Raw genomic sequence first — 17,695 nt, 5'->3', positions numbered from 1 at the left:
GAGAGAGTGGAACTGGAAAAAATTGCCTTCTTATTCCACTCATTTTTAAACTTATCCTTTTTTAAAAAGTGTACTAATGGGGTACAATAAAATAAAACAAAGCAAAACACAGAGTCTATCAGTAGTTTAAAAAGTCCTTGGCATTTTTTTCTTAATTCAGAATTACTGCTACTGGTCAGTAATAATGTTTAAAATCTCTAAAGCAGGAATGAATACCTATTTAATCAGACTTCTGGTTGGAATTCTATACATTTAACAGTTTATAATCTGTCCTTGTACTGCAAATTTGGCTTTAGGAAGGTATTCAGCCAGAAGAATGTGTATACTTAGCTACAGTTAGCTTTCAGAGGAAGGGTGCAATTTGTCTAGGCTCCAAATTCTCATTTTACGTAGTTATTGTTTAAAAAAAAGTTAACAGTTTTGCAAGTTTTAGGGCCAAAAACCAAGGTCTTCATCAAGTTTGTGTATTTCTGACTGATATGGCCCTCCATAATGCCTACCACAACTTGGCAAGAAGCAAACGAGTAATGTTGAGATTGCATTATGTTAATACAGATCAGAAAATATTTTCACAATCAGCAGGGACAGCTCCACCATCACATCACTACATCCTGAAACTTCTGTGTCACTTTAGATCTTGTTTTCTCCCATGTGTTCACATCTCTCTGTATTGTATCATACGATGTTTTATGAAACAGGACACCAGAGATGCTATTTTTGCTGACTGCCCCATCACAATAAAAGCTCCTCTCTATATCTTCCATGTTTCGCCTGTTGGCTTTTGTGAATCATCTTGAAAAATGCTATGTTGATACTCTTACAAAAAACTAAATATGACCTTTTTTATGTGTCATTGTACCTCTGCATCTGCCAAATGTTATCAGTTTTTTTACTTTCTTCATGGCATCACTCAGCAATTCCTATTTTCAGATGCAATGGACTATCCTCGCCATACTAGGTTCAAAAGATACACATTCAGACTGCTAACTCCATTCTCTAACCTGAAAGTATTGCCCCTCTGATCAAGTCTTCCTCAGATTTTCCAGCACCTCATTCTCATACTCACCTTGCCATCTCAGTGCAAGAGGAACTACATTAATGCCCATCTTTAAAATCTGCCACTTCCATCATGTCTCTAACCTCTTCCATCATGACCAAATGGGGGGGTGTGCTTTAGCAGACGCTTATTACTCTATCCATATGTGTTTCGCTACTGTGTTTTATTTATCCTGCCTGTTCTATTCACCTGCTGTCATTTACCTTATCCGAGAGACAACTATGTATGTGCTTCAAATATTACAACTGATCCAGGAGCCCTTCCTCATCCCCTTTGAACATGAATATGAAAGCGATGCTGTTCAGTCTGGGCTTTATTCTGAGGACATCTGCAATTATTCCAAGAGTACTATGTCTACTTGTCTCAGAGTAAAACAGCAGCTACAGTTTAGGAAGTGCACAGGGTTATTATAACCTGGAAAGAAGAAAGCTTTAATCCCTGCCACTAACACTGTTGTAATTGGATTGTTAATATCAAGCAGCTACAAAATCATATGTGTTTCTGTATAAATAAACACATACACACATATTTTCAAATTCTACTCGATTGTGTAGAGCGAATTACCAATAACGTGAGAGTAAGTGTTTGTAGCAATGATCTGTCAGAGGCATAGCAGAGGTCTCTGAGACACAGGCTAGCAGAAGCCCTGCAAACTCAGGGACAGGACAGTACCGGAGGCCCCCAGGATTAGTCACACAAATGGCCAGCTACAGATATGCAGCTTCGTAACAACCAGATGAAACTGTCCATGGCAGATAGAGCAGGTGGAGTTGTCTTTAAAATCTGTAGAAGACTGCAACAAAAAGAGGCAGCTGTGCTGGAGCCCTATCTCAGAAACAAATAGGCGGAGCTAATCTCCCTAACACCCTCCACTGTGCTGCCACTTTTGTAGGGATTGTTCTGTTATCATTAACAGGAATTATGTTTTAGTATTTGGTTTAAGGTTTTACTGACTCGGCTTAATGGGTCTGTTTAGCTGCCCTTTTGGACTAACTGTTAAATCTAAATGCCACAGGGTGCCTCCACCAAGTCCTCTAAGCTAATCAAAGTTCATTTCCAAAAATACTGTACAGCACTGCAAACCCATGCTCCTACCAGCATTTATAACCAGTGAAACTTAACCTCTTTGTTTCATACTGCTTGTGCATACCCATGGCTTCAGACAGGCCTGAAACAGTGGAAGTGGTTGGTGTTCTGCAACGGAGAAACCAGCCAAGTACAGGAACTACTGCCAAGGAGAGAAAGCATCGGTAAATAAATATCAGTACAAAATAAATGTTTACATGAAAAGTGACATAGCTGGGATAGAATAAGGGTACCTAAAGTGCCTGTGTGATTCATATTTCGATGGTTTCTTCTACATCTGTGGTCTATAAAGGTCCCATAAGTATAAAGTTTAGACATTTGTGATTTTAACCAGAAAAAAAACCCTGACTGCAAGTCTGCAGGATAATGGTCAATTAAACAGTGCAAGCTAAGGTAGCACACTTAACCACCTGAATGGTGGAAAGGCTGCCAGCCTCCCAAAGGGAATAAAAAGTAGCAAACTACTCCCAGATCGAATTAGATTGCTTCAGGAATTTGTAAGTAGTTTTGTTAAAAATAGGGGCATAGCTGGTAGAAAAGAGCTCAGTGGTGCTATCCATTAAACTTCAATAAGAACATCCCAAGAAATACAATCATCAGATGTTTCTGTTCAAAAGTGGCTTTATTGCCATTATTTAGCCACAGGCAGAAAAAAGAATCAACACAGACTAAAACATAGGAAATCAGATCCTTTAAAGCTTTATATAAGGAAAGCCTTGTGCTTTCCCCAGTGCTTGTGCAAAGCTGTTAAGTGTTAATGCATATAATCTATCTAGCCAGCTAACTAGTTTAATCCATCACTCTGTGTGTGAAAACATAAAAGCAACCCAGCTGTGACAAGTTAATAGTAGGAATAGGCAGTAAAATAGTAACAAAACACACTTTGATTAACGATCTCGAATTGCCCAGCTCTAGTATGGATGGCTTTTGTCTAGGTTTATTTAGCAGCCAATCAATGCAAAATAGATCTGGTAATTTAAAGCATTACACCAGATCAGAAATGTTGCCCCATACTGATAAAAACTGGAGAAAATATCACATTTTGAAAGGGGAAGAAAAAGTAGCAATTTATATAACTGAAGCTGCCTCAGAAGATGAGAGAAAATTAAATACACTAAACTCAGGGGTCATTCCAGTATTATCTGCCAAAGAAGAGATGCTATAATTTGAATAAAATAAGAATCATGCCAAACCATTACTCAAAGAGTGAAGTAAAACTTTCTATGACCTCTAAAAAGTGTGATACACTTCCCTTCCCTTCTATCTCATTTTCCATTTCTGTAACCCTCTGCAAGATGTTTCACAGACGTGGACCAGAAAAAAAGTTGATGTAGTTTCGGAAGTAAACTTACTTTTGTGCCATGTCTCAAATCCATAGGGTTTTATATTCTCTACTGAATTATCAGATTGGAACATGCTATTTGGGCAGTCAGCATTCCTCCACTTTTAGCTTGTACAGCCATTTGTATTAAAAATATCACTTAATGAATACCCAGTCCCTGTGAATCCATGTGAACTCAGCATATGTGAAGATTGGAACAGAGATCGCAACCTCAGGAATTTGAGGACCTTTTACATCCCAAAGTGTTGCAAGCATCCAGCTATAGAGTTTAATTACCTCCTCTTGAAAATTTTTCTCTCAGGTTAAACAGATGTTTTACCACTAGAAAATACCTAATATGGCGTAGGTATTTCTAGGTATACCTCCTGTTGGAACTGTTTGGAGACTAAGCTTGAAACGGTGTGAGGAGCAATAACCCAGCTGTAGGATCTTTTACATTTTTAAAGACCCAAGAGAAAAGTCTACTGTGTACTGGATAAGTTGGAGTGAAAACTAGAACTAGTTGGGAGAAAGTGGAAAAAAAAAAAAACATCTTCTGCTGTGCAGCAAATAACTGCATGTATCCTACTGCTGTATGACAGCGTAGTGCATGGTCTCAGGCAAGACACTTCACCAGCGTGTGTATTTATAGAAAATCATGTTAACAAGGAACTCTAACTTTTCTTGCTTGTGCCCAATACTTCATGCTTTCAGTGTGCCCTTTCTATTGACTCTAGTGATGCCTCTCCCACCTACATAGCTGCTTGGAATTTGGGACTCAGTGACTGGTTTCAAGCAGAAAATTGAAATGGTGAAACAATCTGGCCACAGGTATTTCCTAAGAACACCTCTTGTTTTCTCAAATGCAAAGAGAACAAGGTAACTTTGAGGGCAAGCTCAAGCTCCCGCCAGCCAGCATGCAGTGCGCACAGCCCTCTCACCACTGCAACGCGTTTGTGGTTTCTCTGTCTGTGCCTGGCTTATCGCTCCTTCTCTGACCCTGCACTTCTCTCCTCTACATTTTCTTTCACATAGGCTGCTACTAAAATGTAATTTGAAGCATCACGTTTGGCCTTCCGCTGGGTAAGTTTCTGATTGCATTCACTCTCCTCTTCATGTGTTGTGAGTGGTGGTGAAGAGCGCAATGACTTCATCAAAGGGAAGCATAAGCAAATGTGTTGGTCAACACTGATGCACTGCTCAGCACAAAACAAGTCTGCATAGCAAAGCAAACCCACCAATGACAGGTCTGTCTTCACCTCATTAAAGCCGCCGTAGGATCCAATTCAAATATATTATACTAGTCTTACAGAAATGGCCTTTAATGGGAGCTGCAGGTTTATTCTTGGGACCAGAATGTTATTTCTTAGCTAGTTGCAGATATATGGATTTCTTTATTATTATTATTTTGATGATAGCTTTAAGGCAAATTAAGAAACTGGAAAAATCTGTACATAAAGAACAAAAAAACAGGCTTGGAATATCTGGCAAGCTTTTAACATAGTAGTTCCACAGCTTAATTGTGAATACAGCATCGAGAAACATGGATATGGCTGTCATGCAAAGTGACAACATGATATGCCTGTAAGTAGCACAGCACTCCTAAAGAGGACTAAATTGGCCTGCCTGTTTTGCAGCTATCCAGGATAAACTGCCTATTATAGTACTCTATCAGTAATGGCTGATAGCAAGATGTTTCCACCTATCACTTTTAAATGGGAAACATACCTGTCATCTCATCTAACACATGTATTGTCTAACTATGTCTAGAAATGAACAAGGGACTTGCTGTGTTAGGAAGAGATAATAAGATGAAGTCAAATGTTTTCGAAAAGTCTTTGCTAGAGAGGCATAAAGCCAGTGGTACACTGGATCTGCAGAGAAGTAAAAAAAAAAAAAAAAAAAAAAAAAAATTTGATGGTGACTATTTTTGAGAGTTGGTAGTTCAAAACTCCTGTTACCAGCCAGGGTACTCTGGACATTCGCATTCAAAGCTACATACTGAGACATGCACAGCCTATGATATCTGAAAGATAACACCAGCTCACAGCTGCCGGTAATCCTCAAGTACCTTTTAGAGATAAATAAGTTCAGTGGCTCAAGCTAACCTAGCCAGCTGTCTCCAAAGAAACACTTACAACATCCTTTGAGATGTGTCAGATTACCAGCAGTGATTTGAAGCATCATCTGCCTGGAGTAGACCATAAGTGCTATTGGCAGTGTCCAATTACATGCTGACACAAACTCCCATAACACTGCAACTCTGACGTGATAACCAGCTTGCAAACCGATGTCTCCCAGAAGAACGTAGTTAATATGCCGACAAATGAGAACAAGCTCGGACTTTGCAACAGAGTGGAGGTGATCTCGGTTGTTTCTGGGTTTTGTGTTTTTTTAAGAGTATCTGGAATAAGGACTACAGCAGCAGTTTCATATTTCTACTATTACCTGGAGCAACCAGCCCTCACAGCAGAGACAAGGTTTTGGTGCCTTTGAGTGAAGAATTAAATATGACCCCAGAGACTGGGGAGAGGGCAGCATTAAGGATCCACAAGCAGTTTGACAAAAAGAACCATTTCAAGGACTTTTCTGGGATTTTCTGGCAGGACATTTTGGCCTGGGCATGATATAATTTACAGCCACTCAGCAGGCAACAAGTAACACTTAATGATAATGGTAAAGGGAGTAGTGTATTTGTCTAGTTACCACAGTTATTCTCGAGCTTTATTTCCTAAATAAGAGCACTAGCCTAATGAATACCGCACAGTGAGGACAGGGCCACTTATAATGCTGCTAACTTATTCTTTAATGTAAAATTACTACACAGTGTGCCATCAAATGCAATTATAATCTCTAAAGAAATAAGTTGAAATGGCCATATGTCCAGGGGAATTTCAATGATGAAAAAAAAACCCTATTGGATTTTTAAAAACATCGGTATATCTTTACAATAAGATTTTTTAAAAAAATCTACTCTTACTATTTACTGACTTACCTACAAGCTCACTAAAAAAGTGATCAAAGAAATTGAGGGAAAGACTGCTTTTCTCTAGATAGAGCACTAGATGAAAAGATATGTTGCTTTTAATTTTCCCTTGAGCGCATGGGAATGCCGGAAAGTGTGCTGCCACCATGAACACCCATTCTAAAGCTTCAAGGAGACGTCTTGGCTGACAAAAAGAAAGGAGGCTTTCCTGAAAAGAGAGAAAAGGGGGAGAGGGGAAAAGAAAGTAAAAACTTCCAAGGCTGAGGTTTTCTGAGGCAATGTTTTCCTGAAAATATTCTGTCCTTTCTTTGAGCCAAGTGAGGACTAACATAGTGGCTTGCTTGGGTAACATCCTTTTGCCATGGAGAAAGGGAGGCTGTGCTGCAAAATAAGGATGTAAATGGTTAGAGGAAAAGAACCTGTGATTTCATTTTCCTAGTAACCAAAAATGAGCCTTACTGAAAGTATTGGTTTTATGAGAAAAATGCTTAACTGCAAGGTTTTTTGAAGTTAACAGATCACTGAAAATAAAAAGGCTTTGGACATATGAAAGATGATCACAGAACATTTCTCTAAGTGATTTTCTCACAGAGAAAGAGAATGAGAAATAATCTAGTCATTGGGATGGAGAATAGTGGCAATGTGCAGAAGCAAGCAAAAATAATATCCTTGTGTTTGATCTAGCAAGAATCCGTCATAGAGAAGAAAAGAAAAAAAAAAAAAAAAGAAAAGAAGTAAGTCAAGATTGAGAGAAAGGATAGCCTCTGTGCTGAGATGCATAATTTTGCATCTCGCCCGGAAACAAAAGGAAAAGAAACAAATCCTAGGGTACTATAACAAATAAGCCTACCTTAAGGGTAGAGAGGAGGAAAAATCAGAAACAATAAGCTCACTAAAACAGAGTATTTGCCCTGTGTTTGAGAAACAAGATTTCCACACTATGCTATCTTCTCTGAAGCTTTTAATCAGTAAGTATATTTATTTTTCATGGGCTAGTGGGCAAAGGACATCTGCCAGGCATGGGCAGCATTGCAGAGGATTGAGAGGAGCGCAGACTCTGCCCTCCTGCCATTTACAGAAAGCTGATATCCTGCACGTGCCAGCAAGACGTGACCTTGGTGGTCATCACCTTTCACTTCTTTTCTCTCACATTCTCCTGAAAGATCCTCAGTTCTGGGCCCACGCCATGCACATAGAAGAGAGCTAAATCAGAGATTCAAAACAAGCTGGAGACCAAAATGATGGTCTAACAACCTCCCCTGGCAAGACAGAGTAGAAGTCTAAAATGTAATTTCTGGACCCTTGCCAGAAAGGAAGGAGCTGTATTGTTCAGAGGGATGGGGAGAAAGCGCCAGTTCAGACCTGTGCACTGTTTTGGCTCATCTAACAAAATAGGAAGTTTACACAAAGCCAAACACTTCAGTAAAAATGACCAATTACCTAGGAATATCTTGAAGAAACAGAGGGAAATTTCTAAATTCGAGATCATCCAATCTGGTTAATCTTAGGGCTGTTCAGTACCTCTAAATTACTGCAGTATGGGGGAGCTATAGTCCGCTGTTATACACTGTAATAGCTTGCTGAGCATTTGTTAACTCCAGCAGAGTATATGTGCAATTATTTCTAATGAACTCCCTAGCCCCTTAGGAAAAAATAATAGTCTTTTTGAATCAGTTCTACCTGTTGGCTGCATTAAATCCAGAAACAGAAGACATACATTTTCAGATCTCCCCATACAACAGGGCTAAGAGCAAGATTGGCATGTTTATTTTCAGAAAACCTCCCTAAGCATTTTAGGCATGGCCAAACTAATACATCTCTCCTTGACAGTTGCAGAACTTTTATTTCCTTTGCTAAAGTGTAACAGATTGCTCGCAGTTTAAGTCTTGATGTTCGAGTTGCACTGCAAAATCTGGCTGCCTGCTGGGGTTGTAAAGAGGTCCCATGCAGGGAGGGGGATTCTGGGAACATCTGCCCACATAAACATTATGCAACGAAGGAGTCAAGGGAAGGAGCAGCGATTTGTAGGAAGGTGAGAGCAAATGCTTCATTTTCCCTTACTCATCAGGAGATTTTCTACCAATACAAGGAATAAAAAAATCTGGCCATTCTTGAAATTCTTCATTATTTTTCTAGCAGTATAATTAAATAGAAAGAAAACACCCCATCCTAATGATCACACTGTTTTCCAGTTTCACAACTTTTTATATTCAGGTTTTCTTCCTGAACTTTCTTCTATATTACAATGTAATTGGAAAAATGTAGGTTCACATGAGAGGATTTTCATTTTCATGGCAGATTTACATGAGATTGCCTTTATCTGGGAGATTCTTGATCATCAGTCAAAGCAACAGCTGGTGCACTCTGCTTCAGCTGTATTTGGACATTGGGGAGTGTCATGTTATCAAAATGTTTTAAGTGCACCCATCAAAGCTGACATAAACTGGAACCTGCTACATCAGCCAGGCAGACTGCAGGTTTATTGCATGGCTTCACATCTCCCTGTAGAAAGTAAATTGTGCACAGGAAGTGAAACACAGAAATTATTCCAGTGCTAAACTTGCTTTACTTTCAGCTTTCCCAGAAAATATAACTCAATTTAGGTCCCAGCACTACAGCCTTCTTAAGCTGTTGCAGGAGTTTAAAATGTTTACTGTTCAACAGCCTGTGAATATCTTTCTGAGATCAACTTTAAAAAAATTACGAGACTCTAAACCACTTGTTCCACCAATATTTCTTACACACTCATGAACTTGGGTAAACAAAACATGCTTTAGGAGTGCAAGGGTTCTGCTAGTGTTAAATGGTGCATTTTACTGAATTTGCCTAAGAATACTTTTGTCTGTGGCTTGCATTGAAACTCACATAAAAATCTTTATGTGGTGTTAGATCAGAAAACATTATTCACACAGAGCTGCAGTCAAATCATAGTGGTGATCTTTGGTACTAAAACAAGAGGGTTTTTTTCGCGTAAGGCCTTAATTACACACACAGTATGCTAGTTGCATGCAGTATATCAGCAGCTTTAATACCTTCCAATTGCTTTAGCCAATGTTGGGTTCAATTGCCTTTTTCATAATATCCAGATCGACACCATTATTTTTATGGCATATTACTATGTTCTAGAAGAATAAACAATGCACATAGCCTAATGGCCTACAGAGAATAAGAGGTGCACATGCTAACTATTCTTTTGACAGTGGATTTCCAACACTCTTCACATCCTGTTTTGACACAAAATTAGCACATAAATTGATTCAATGCAGCTTTCTTACACTGAGCTAGAGTTCTGCAGCCTGATTTCTAGTTTCCAATCAGGAAGGCGGAAAGGATTTTAAGTGCAAACAGCTCAGGTGTGGAGGAATAGATTATAAGCATCAGGTAGAAAGTGACGAATTCAGAGGAATTTGATCTTGCGTTAATGAGGATGTTGCCATGCAGCTGTCTTATTCCCTAAGAGAAGAAGACACAGCTGAGCACTTCCGTAGCTCAGTACTCTTGGGCACATGAGTGCATCTTTTCGTAAACGTCCATGCATTGCTCAAAGCATGTCCTTCTTTATTCTCTGTTCCTGGAGCTGAGAGAACACGCATACCAAGGGGCTAGAAACTTACCAACCCTGAGGACAAAAAGCAAGCTTGAGATTAAGGTTCTCGCTTATGCCCATACTCAACTTTATGGAGGTGAAAGAGTCACCACCTCAGGAATAAACAGAAAAGGTTGATTTGGTGCTGAGTCTCTTCCAAATCTTCCAAACACCCCAGAACAGTAAATCATTTAGAACTTGTAAATTGCTGCAGGTTATGTTTACACTGAGTAACTCTACTACATCCTCCACTACAATGCTAAGCAGGTGTTAAAACCAAAATTCACTGAAACTCACATGGATACAGCAGAAGTTTGTAATCTCACCCTAGTTGATGGCATGCTCACTCGAGATGACCCAGCTAAAATAGCTTACAGTAAAGCCAGGTATGCATGTGATACATGCACTGTTCCAGACTAAGGCTTGTGATAGGCATCCACACAATCCTATTGTTGCTTTTCAAGTCAGACCTAAACTTACTATTTCAATTTTAAAAAGGAAAAGCGTTGCAAAAATCAGTGTTCTCTGTTAAGGTGTCCATGATAAGCACTTCCCAGTAGTTTTTAAAAGTAAAAGATTTTTATATTTTCATGTTCTTGACCCATAGGACTCCAGCTGTGTAATGCTTACTCTCCAGCTTCCTCCAGGTCTATGTGTACTGCAACAACTCAAAGTTTCTGTTTTTTTCCCCGTAGTCCCTTCATAACTGATTTTTTCAACATGTATTTAGAAAGGGTATCCATACTATAACTGAATCTCAGCCTACATCTGTGTCTCTGCAACCATATTCAAGCTAACTGTAGATGGTTAAATAAAGGGCATTTTGATAAGCCCATTTAGTGTGTTTCAAGAAAGGTCTGTGTTACATGTCTTTAAGTGCTAAGTTTGAGTAACTACTTTAAAGAGAGCCAAAGCATCTATTTCTCAGAAATTACATTACTGATATTTGTTCTCTGTATCAAATATGAATTGCCAGTAGATCCTTCTAGATAGTTATATTGCATATATAAATATAGCATTTGTGGTATCTTCATTCTTTACTATTTGACCACTACTATTATTAAGAATATTTGTTAGTATTTTCCTTAATCAAATTATGTTGTCTTTATTCATTGAAGCTACTACAACGTAGCTATTACAAAATTCTAACAGTAACTTGTAAAATAATGTATCTTGCACTTCAGCTGTACTGACCTATTCTTTTGAATTCTTCGTCTACCCTTCCTCTAGGATCTGCATTTAGCTAAGACAATGCACCAGGAATCTTTAAAGTAAAAATCCAGTGTCATTAATTAAACAGAATTTTTCTGGGAAGTTTTGATGGGGGGGTTGTTTGTTTTACTTAATCCCTTATATGTGAAATATTCACTTGCAGTGTGGAATAATAACTGCCTACTCTCCTGAGAATAACTCAAGAGAGAGTAAACTTATTGTTAAATAATGGACAAATTGCTGTGTTAGCATCAGAACGGTACTCATTGAGAGGACTTCTAGTGGCACATCTCTCAGCTCTTCATGCTGAGAGCTATCCCATTTCTTTCTCCTCTCCAGGCACATGGGGGGATCTCTGTGAGGCAGGGGAGGAGCAAACAGCATGCAGTGTTACCCTCTGCACATGCTGAAGCATGGCATGCACCCCCATTTCCACCCACAGTTTCTCATTAATTAGCCAACTCAACACAGAAGCTCTGCTGTTCTCAGGTAAAAATCCTGCTGCACTTGGATTGGGCAGCACTTCCATAAAATTTACCATCAAAGCAAGCAGAAATAATCATTGTCAAGGAACATCCCCACTTCTGAAGTCTGTTCTCTGTGTACTGAGGCTCCTGCATTGGCAGTGTTTCAGTTTCACTTCATCTCTTACAAGCATTTCTGTTATCTCTTCAAAAAAAAAAAAAAAAAAAAAAAAGGAAAGAAAGAAAAAAAGAAAAGGTTTTCCTGCAATGCATGCTTTATTTATCCCTTCACAAGAATTCATATTCCCTTGTGGCCAAATATGGAGCGAGTAACTAAGTTGATGGGAATACATCCAAGGAAAATGACATGGCCCTGGGTGAGACCCAAAACACGTTGGGTTCATTACATTGGGTGTCCTGCACCAAGAGCTGGATAGCTCTGCAACGTGAGTATCAGGGCACATGGGTCCTTGCTATGTAGGTAGAGAAGGTGGGTTTTAGGGGATGCTTGTGATGAAACAGTCCCTGTTTTATTTCTCTGCTTCATCCAAATGTGGTATTCCTTTCTGATTTAGTGTTACCTGGAACTGCTGAAACCACCCAATTCAAAGGTAAAAGGATTGTAGTTAGCCTCGCACTTCACTGTTATTTAGTTTCTTACCATAGATGATTGACCTACAGAAGAGACAAATAGGTAGCCCTACAGGTAGTCCACTAGCCTAAGGAAAGCTCCTTCCCAAGCTGAAGAGCTACCACAGCCAGTGGTATCTCCACTTTTCACATACGCTCTGCCTGCTTCACCAAATCTGACCAGAAAAATAAGGATGAAAGCCAAGCCCAGAGGCTGACCCCAGCAAGATCAAACATCTGGGATTCCTCGACAGGTTGCTTTCAAAATAGGGGGTGGGGAGGAAGGCAAAAATCTTACACAAGTCTGACTTCTTAAACTAAGCTTTAAAATGTGAATAAGTCTTCACCTCTAAAAATGTAATGGAAGTACAAAAAACAGTATTCATGAAGGGAAGTACTTCAGGGTACAAAAGACAGAAATAACACGAAATGTCAAGGGTGAAACAAAGGCAGCTTCTACTGCCATGGTATTTTCTGCAGTGCATACAATTTAAACAGAGAGCTCCATCACATTGTAACCTCAGAGACATCAAAGAGCTGTGCTATTTAATGTTACTGTTCTTCTCAAGTCAGACCTAGATTTTTCATATTTGAAAAAAAAAAGTGATTATTAAAAATCTATGCAGTCTATTAAAGTGCCTGTGATAAGTGTAATATCTAGTAGGCAAATATCTAGAAGGCAAAAACTTTCTCTTGTCCTTCTGCATCACTGAATTTGATCATTTACCTCAACTAGCACGAGTGCTAATATCAACCTTCACTAACATTTTCTGCCACAGCCTGTGACCTCAGTTTGTTCTTTGCATCTGCCAAGCCTAAGTTTGGCCTGCTGGAAATTACTTCCAAGGATACAAAATGCCCTGGAGTAAGATGCAAGAGTCCCAGCAAGAATCTCATTGTGCATCCAACAATTCACCAATATGGCACTGTCCATGTGAGATATTGGTTAAACAAAAGACATGCTGAATGTATATTAGTTGTCCAAGGACACAAAATCAGTAATTTGGGGACAGTATGGGAGGTTTCTTGTTGAATTCTTCATTTTATTTACTACCAGACACTACCATTCTTCATATACATCTTAAATTATTATTTCCATACTATAAACAAGGAATATCACAATACAAAGAACATTATGAGCATAAAAAATGGGAAGTGTCCAAGTCAAGTGAGTGATTTGACCACATTGCTATGACCATTTTCATTGTTTGCATTTGGAGGACTGTAGAAAGAGGTTGAAGAACCTCAGGCCAACAGGTTTTGCTTTCCAAGCAACTGCAAAAGCAGATCGGCCCTCCATTTTGGTCTGCTGCCTACTGCCTATTTAGCTCTCTCGGTACTGTATTTACTGGGCAGATTATGTTTTCACAATTCAGACTTTTCAGAAAGAAATTAATGCTGTAAGAGTATGATCATGATATGAGACTCATAATCTCGTATTCATTATGAGCATCTAGGATGCTTAAATGACAGTCACAATTATATTATATGGCTGTTTAAAAGTGCACTGGAGAAAGAGCTGAGGTTGTTAGCGAACTCGGATGAAATGAGATGAATCTGTAATCCACACTGGAACAGTAAAGTGGCAGTGACTTAAAAGGAAAAATATGTAGAAGGCTCCATCTTTCTTTCTTACTTCTTTTTTGAATAATTATATGGCAGGGTTTCTTTACCCTAATCTGTTTACAGAAATATTGAGCATGCATTACACATCAAAATAAATAATTCCCCTATATTTTTGTACTCCAAAATTTGCAGTTAATTAAACTAATTTGTCAGTTTTTATAAGTTGGAAACTCTTCCTGTCATCGTATCCAATCACTAACTTATTTAAATTTCATCCTTGGCCAGTTTCATGATAATGTTTATCTGCTCCAGAGGATTGGAAATGAGAGTAATATACTGCTGTACCATTTAATTTCTTTCTTAAAGCTGGAAAAAGCAAAGCATCAACTGGACAGTTAGATAACACAATTTCCCATGTAGGTTATTTGCTTAAGATGGCTGGGGGCTAATTTAATTCCTGAGTTGCTTATTTACTGGTTCTGAGAGGGATTCCCTACAGTTAAGAATGAACTGTGCACAAAGTCCCTATGAAAACTGCATAAAAATTTTCTCTCACCAGAGCAGTTTATATATATATATATATTAATGCAGTAGGAGTTTAACATCTTTCATTATCTGAACTAAAGAATATTTCTCTGCTAGTTGTATGCATTTGTATAGTATATATCTTGCAGAATGAAGACAAAAAAAGGAGAATGTTTAATGTCAAATGCATATTTCAAAAGCATACAGTTTCTTTACGGATGGCTTACTTCTGCCTTAAGTCTGATTCCTTTTTTAACTGCTCCTGAAAAGTCTAGTAAGAAATGAAGACAGGCCAGCTTAAATCGTATAAAGAAATCCTTATATTTACTTTTCATGCTCACAGTGCTTTATAAACATTTAGTTAATTTCAACAACGTTTTCGTCAGATGATGGGGGGGTCTATGGCTGTGGTTTAGACACCCCGGGAATATTACCTCTTCTATAATAAAGGGGCATTTTAGAGCCTCTTCTACTTATAAAAAGGCCCCAAACCCTCCAGACCAGTGAAAATTCTGGGGAGCGTCTGTCCCCTGGCACAGCGAGGGTGTTCACACGTACCCCACCTCCGCCTTGGACAGCGTGCTGCTTGGCCAGAGAACTGCATCGGGCCTGCCGCGAGGTAAACTTCAGCCTGTTCACCAATATTGTATCGTGTGGTTTCTTTTCTTCCCTGTTGTGTACTGTACGTAATGTCTGTGAAATACAGAGGAAGAGATAAAGATGTTCTTCCTCCTTCTCGCTGAAGAGGAAGCTCACTGGTTTTGCTTTCAGCAGCAGAGACACCTGCCAAGCATTTTTTTCTTTCTGACTTTCTTAACATGTATTTTGCCTTGTATATTGGGCCAGCCAGTCAAAGAAAATAAAGACAAAGCTCAAGGGAACTGGACAGTAAGAATAAGTGTATTATATGTTGTGTCCCACAGTGTGTGTCATACATGCAGCATAAACTTCTGATCGTGACAGGGGAGGAAACAGAAGAGAAAATGAAATATGAAGGACTTTGCATACCTAACACCAGCAAATGGGGTCACAGAGGAAGCTACCAGGCAGCAGTAGGCCTTCTGCAGTGGAAAAGCCAGACTTCCTAGTCTCCAACATCAGATGCATGTTTTGAACCTCTTCTGAAAGCTCTTTAGGTCACTGCTGGCCCTTTGCTTGTAGATTCACTTGGTAGCCCCAAACCTCTTCTTTCTCCTGTGTTCTTTGCCCCAAGAAGTGAGGGTAGGGTATTGAAGGACCAAAGTGACCAATCGTAAAGGAATTCAAGCAGACTTGAGCTGCTGTTTCTCTGGGAAATCAGCTTGCCTTTGCCCTCTTATCTCAGAAAGGTCATGTGGTGATAAGCAGAATCTGGTACTACTTTTCACTGGAAATATTTCACCTTATTGTCATAGTAAGCAGTTTTTTTCCTTAGATCTAAAACAAATTTATATTTCAATGAGACTGGTTAAAAGGATGTCCACATGATTGTTCTTAAAAAGGACAATCTCTTCTAGAAGTTGTCCTACAGCTAGGATGCACTATTTCCTATCTATATTTCATATGTTCTTTACACTCTTCCAAGTCATCTGACTATATTTTACCTCCCTGTTTGAATGTTGATGATTTGCCATAAATTCTTATTATTGTCATCAAGTAGTAGAAAACTCAAAACTGTCCTTACAGTGTTGTAATCCAAACCAATGAATTAATTAGTAATCTCCACAATTACAGTAATCAGTTTGGAGGTATTAGAGATGCATGAGTGTATTTCCTGCTGAACTGCTAACTACAACTCATACTATTATTTGGCCAGTGAGCTCTGCACTGTTTTGTAGGAATATGTAGACTTGTGTCATACTGCTTCTCAGGGTATTTCTTCATCACTGGCGTGTCCCATAGCCCTAGTAGATAGAGTTCAGAGGTGACAGTCAACAAAAAACTCTGTTTGCTTTACAGTAAGTAAGTATGACACAGCAATTTTCAGTGTAAACACATCTGTCATGACCTAAGAACTCAAAAAAAAAAAAAAAAAAAAAAAAAAAAAAAAAAAAGACAACCATTCAAACAGTATTGGTTAAATTGGTGGTTTCCTTAGGGGCAAGCAAGAAAGTAAGTTTCTTAGTTTCATCCTTAAAATCTCAGAATTCCTATAGTTTCTGGTGGGCAACTCACAATGGATTCCAAGAAAAGTCAGGATGCATAACTGAGTAGTAAGACATCTAAAGATAACTGCCAAGAATGTGGAATGACTAATTTGGTCAACACAAGAAATGTGACCAAACTGAACTTTAAGTTTTGCCCCCTCACAGGGCAGAAATATGATTGACCATCACAAAAAATAGTGGTAATGCCATCAGCCATGAAATCAGTGTGTTCGTTAGTGAAGTCTTTCTTGTGGCTATTAAACAGTCTTAGATGATCCTGGTACATTTAAGGAGGGACTGTTGTGAGAGAATTTTTCTTTTGCTGATGTACATATATTATGTCTCTATATTACACTAAGATTTCCAGTGTGTTCACCCTGAGCTAAAAAATATTAATTATGCACAGCTTCATAGCTATGTGGTTTAAAGATGAAATCTCATTGTAGCAGGGACTTGTCTAAATAACAGCACAGGATTTGTTTCTGTCTGTACTGCCTAAATAGAATAGGGACTTAAAAGGAGTAAATTTGCATTAGCAGTTAACAACAGCAGTGCAATACTTTTCTCTTTTCTTTTCAACATACCCCAAGCTCAAAAGCTCTCTATTTTCTGAACTTCTATACAGAAAACTTATGCATCTGTAATTTGAGTAAACTATCATCTAATTAAACAATTTAGATTGAATATGCTAATGTAAAGGATCATTAAAAAAAAGAGTAATTATAAAGGGACTTCAAGAGGATAATTACAAATGGGGAATGTTGAATCTGAATAAAATTCTTACTTTCTTTAATTACTGAAAACTCATATAAACCGGGGATTTAGAATATCTTTATTTAAGCATTGTGCATAATGAAAGCCGCTTCAGACCTTTGAAAAATATTAATTTGATCATGTATTTGTTAGATACCACTTAACAACTTTCAAACCTATGAGCTTTAGGGAGAAAGAGAGGGTAAGGAGATCCAGCAATGTTCCTTCTCTACAGAGCTGGTGGTAGGATGTCAACAGTGTTTCTCATCCCCCAGTAAGGCTCATGCCTTCGTCAGCACCACACTGCTGAAGCTGTCAGAGAGGGAGCTCAACTTACCCAAAGGAATTAAAAAAGCCATATCAAAAAGATTCAAGCTGCTTAG

Source organism: Rhea pennata, chromosome Z (genome assembly GCF_028389875.1).
Source record: "Rhea pennata isolate bPtePen1 chromosome Z, bPtePen1.pri, whole genome shotgun sequence".
Lineage (NCBI taxonomy): Eukaryota > Metazoa > Chordata > Aves > Rheiformes > Rheidae > Rhea > Rhea pennata.
Note: the sequence above shows the minus strand (reverse complement) of the source record.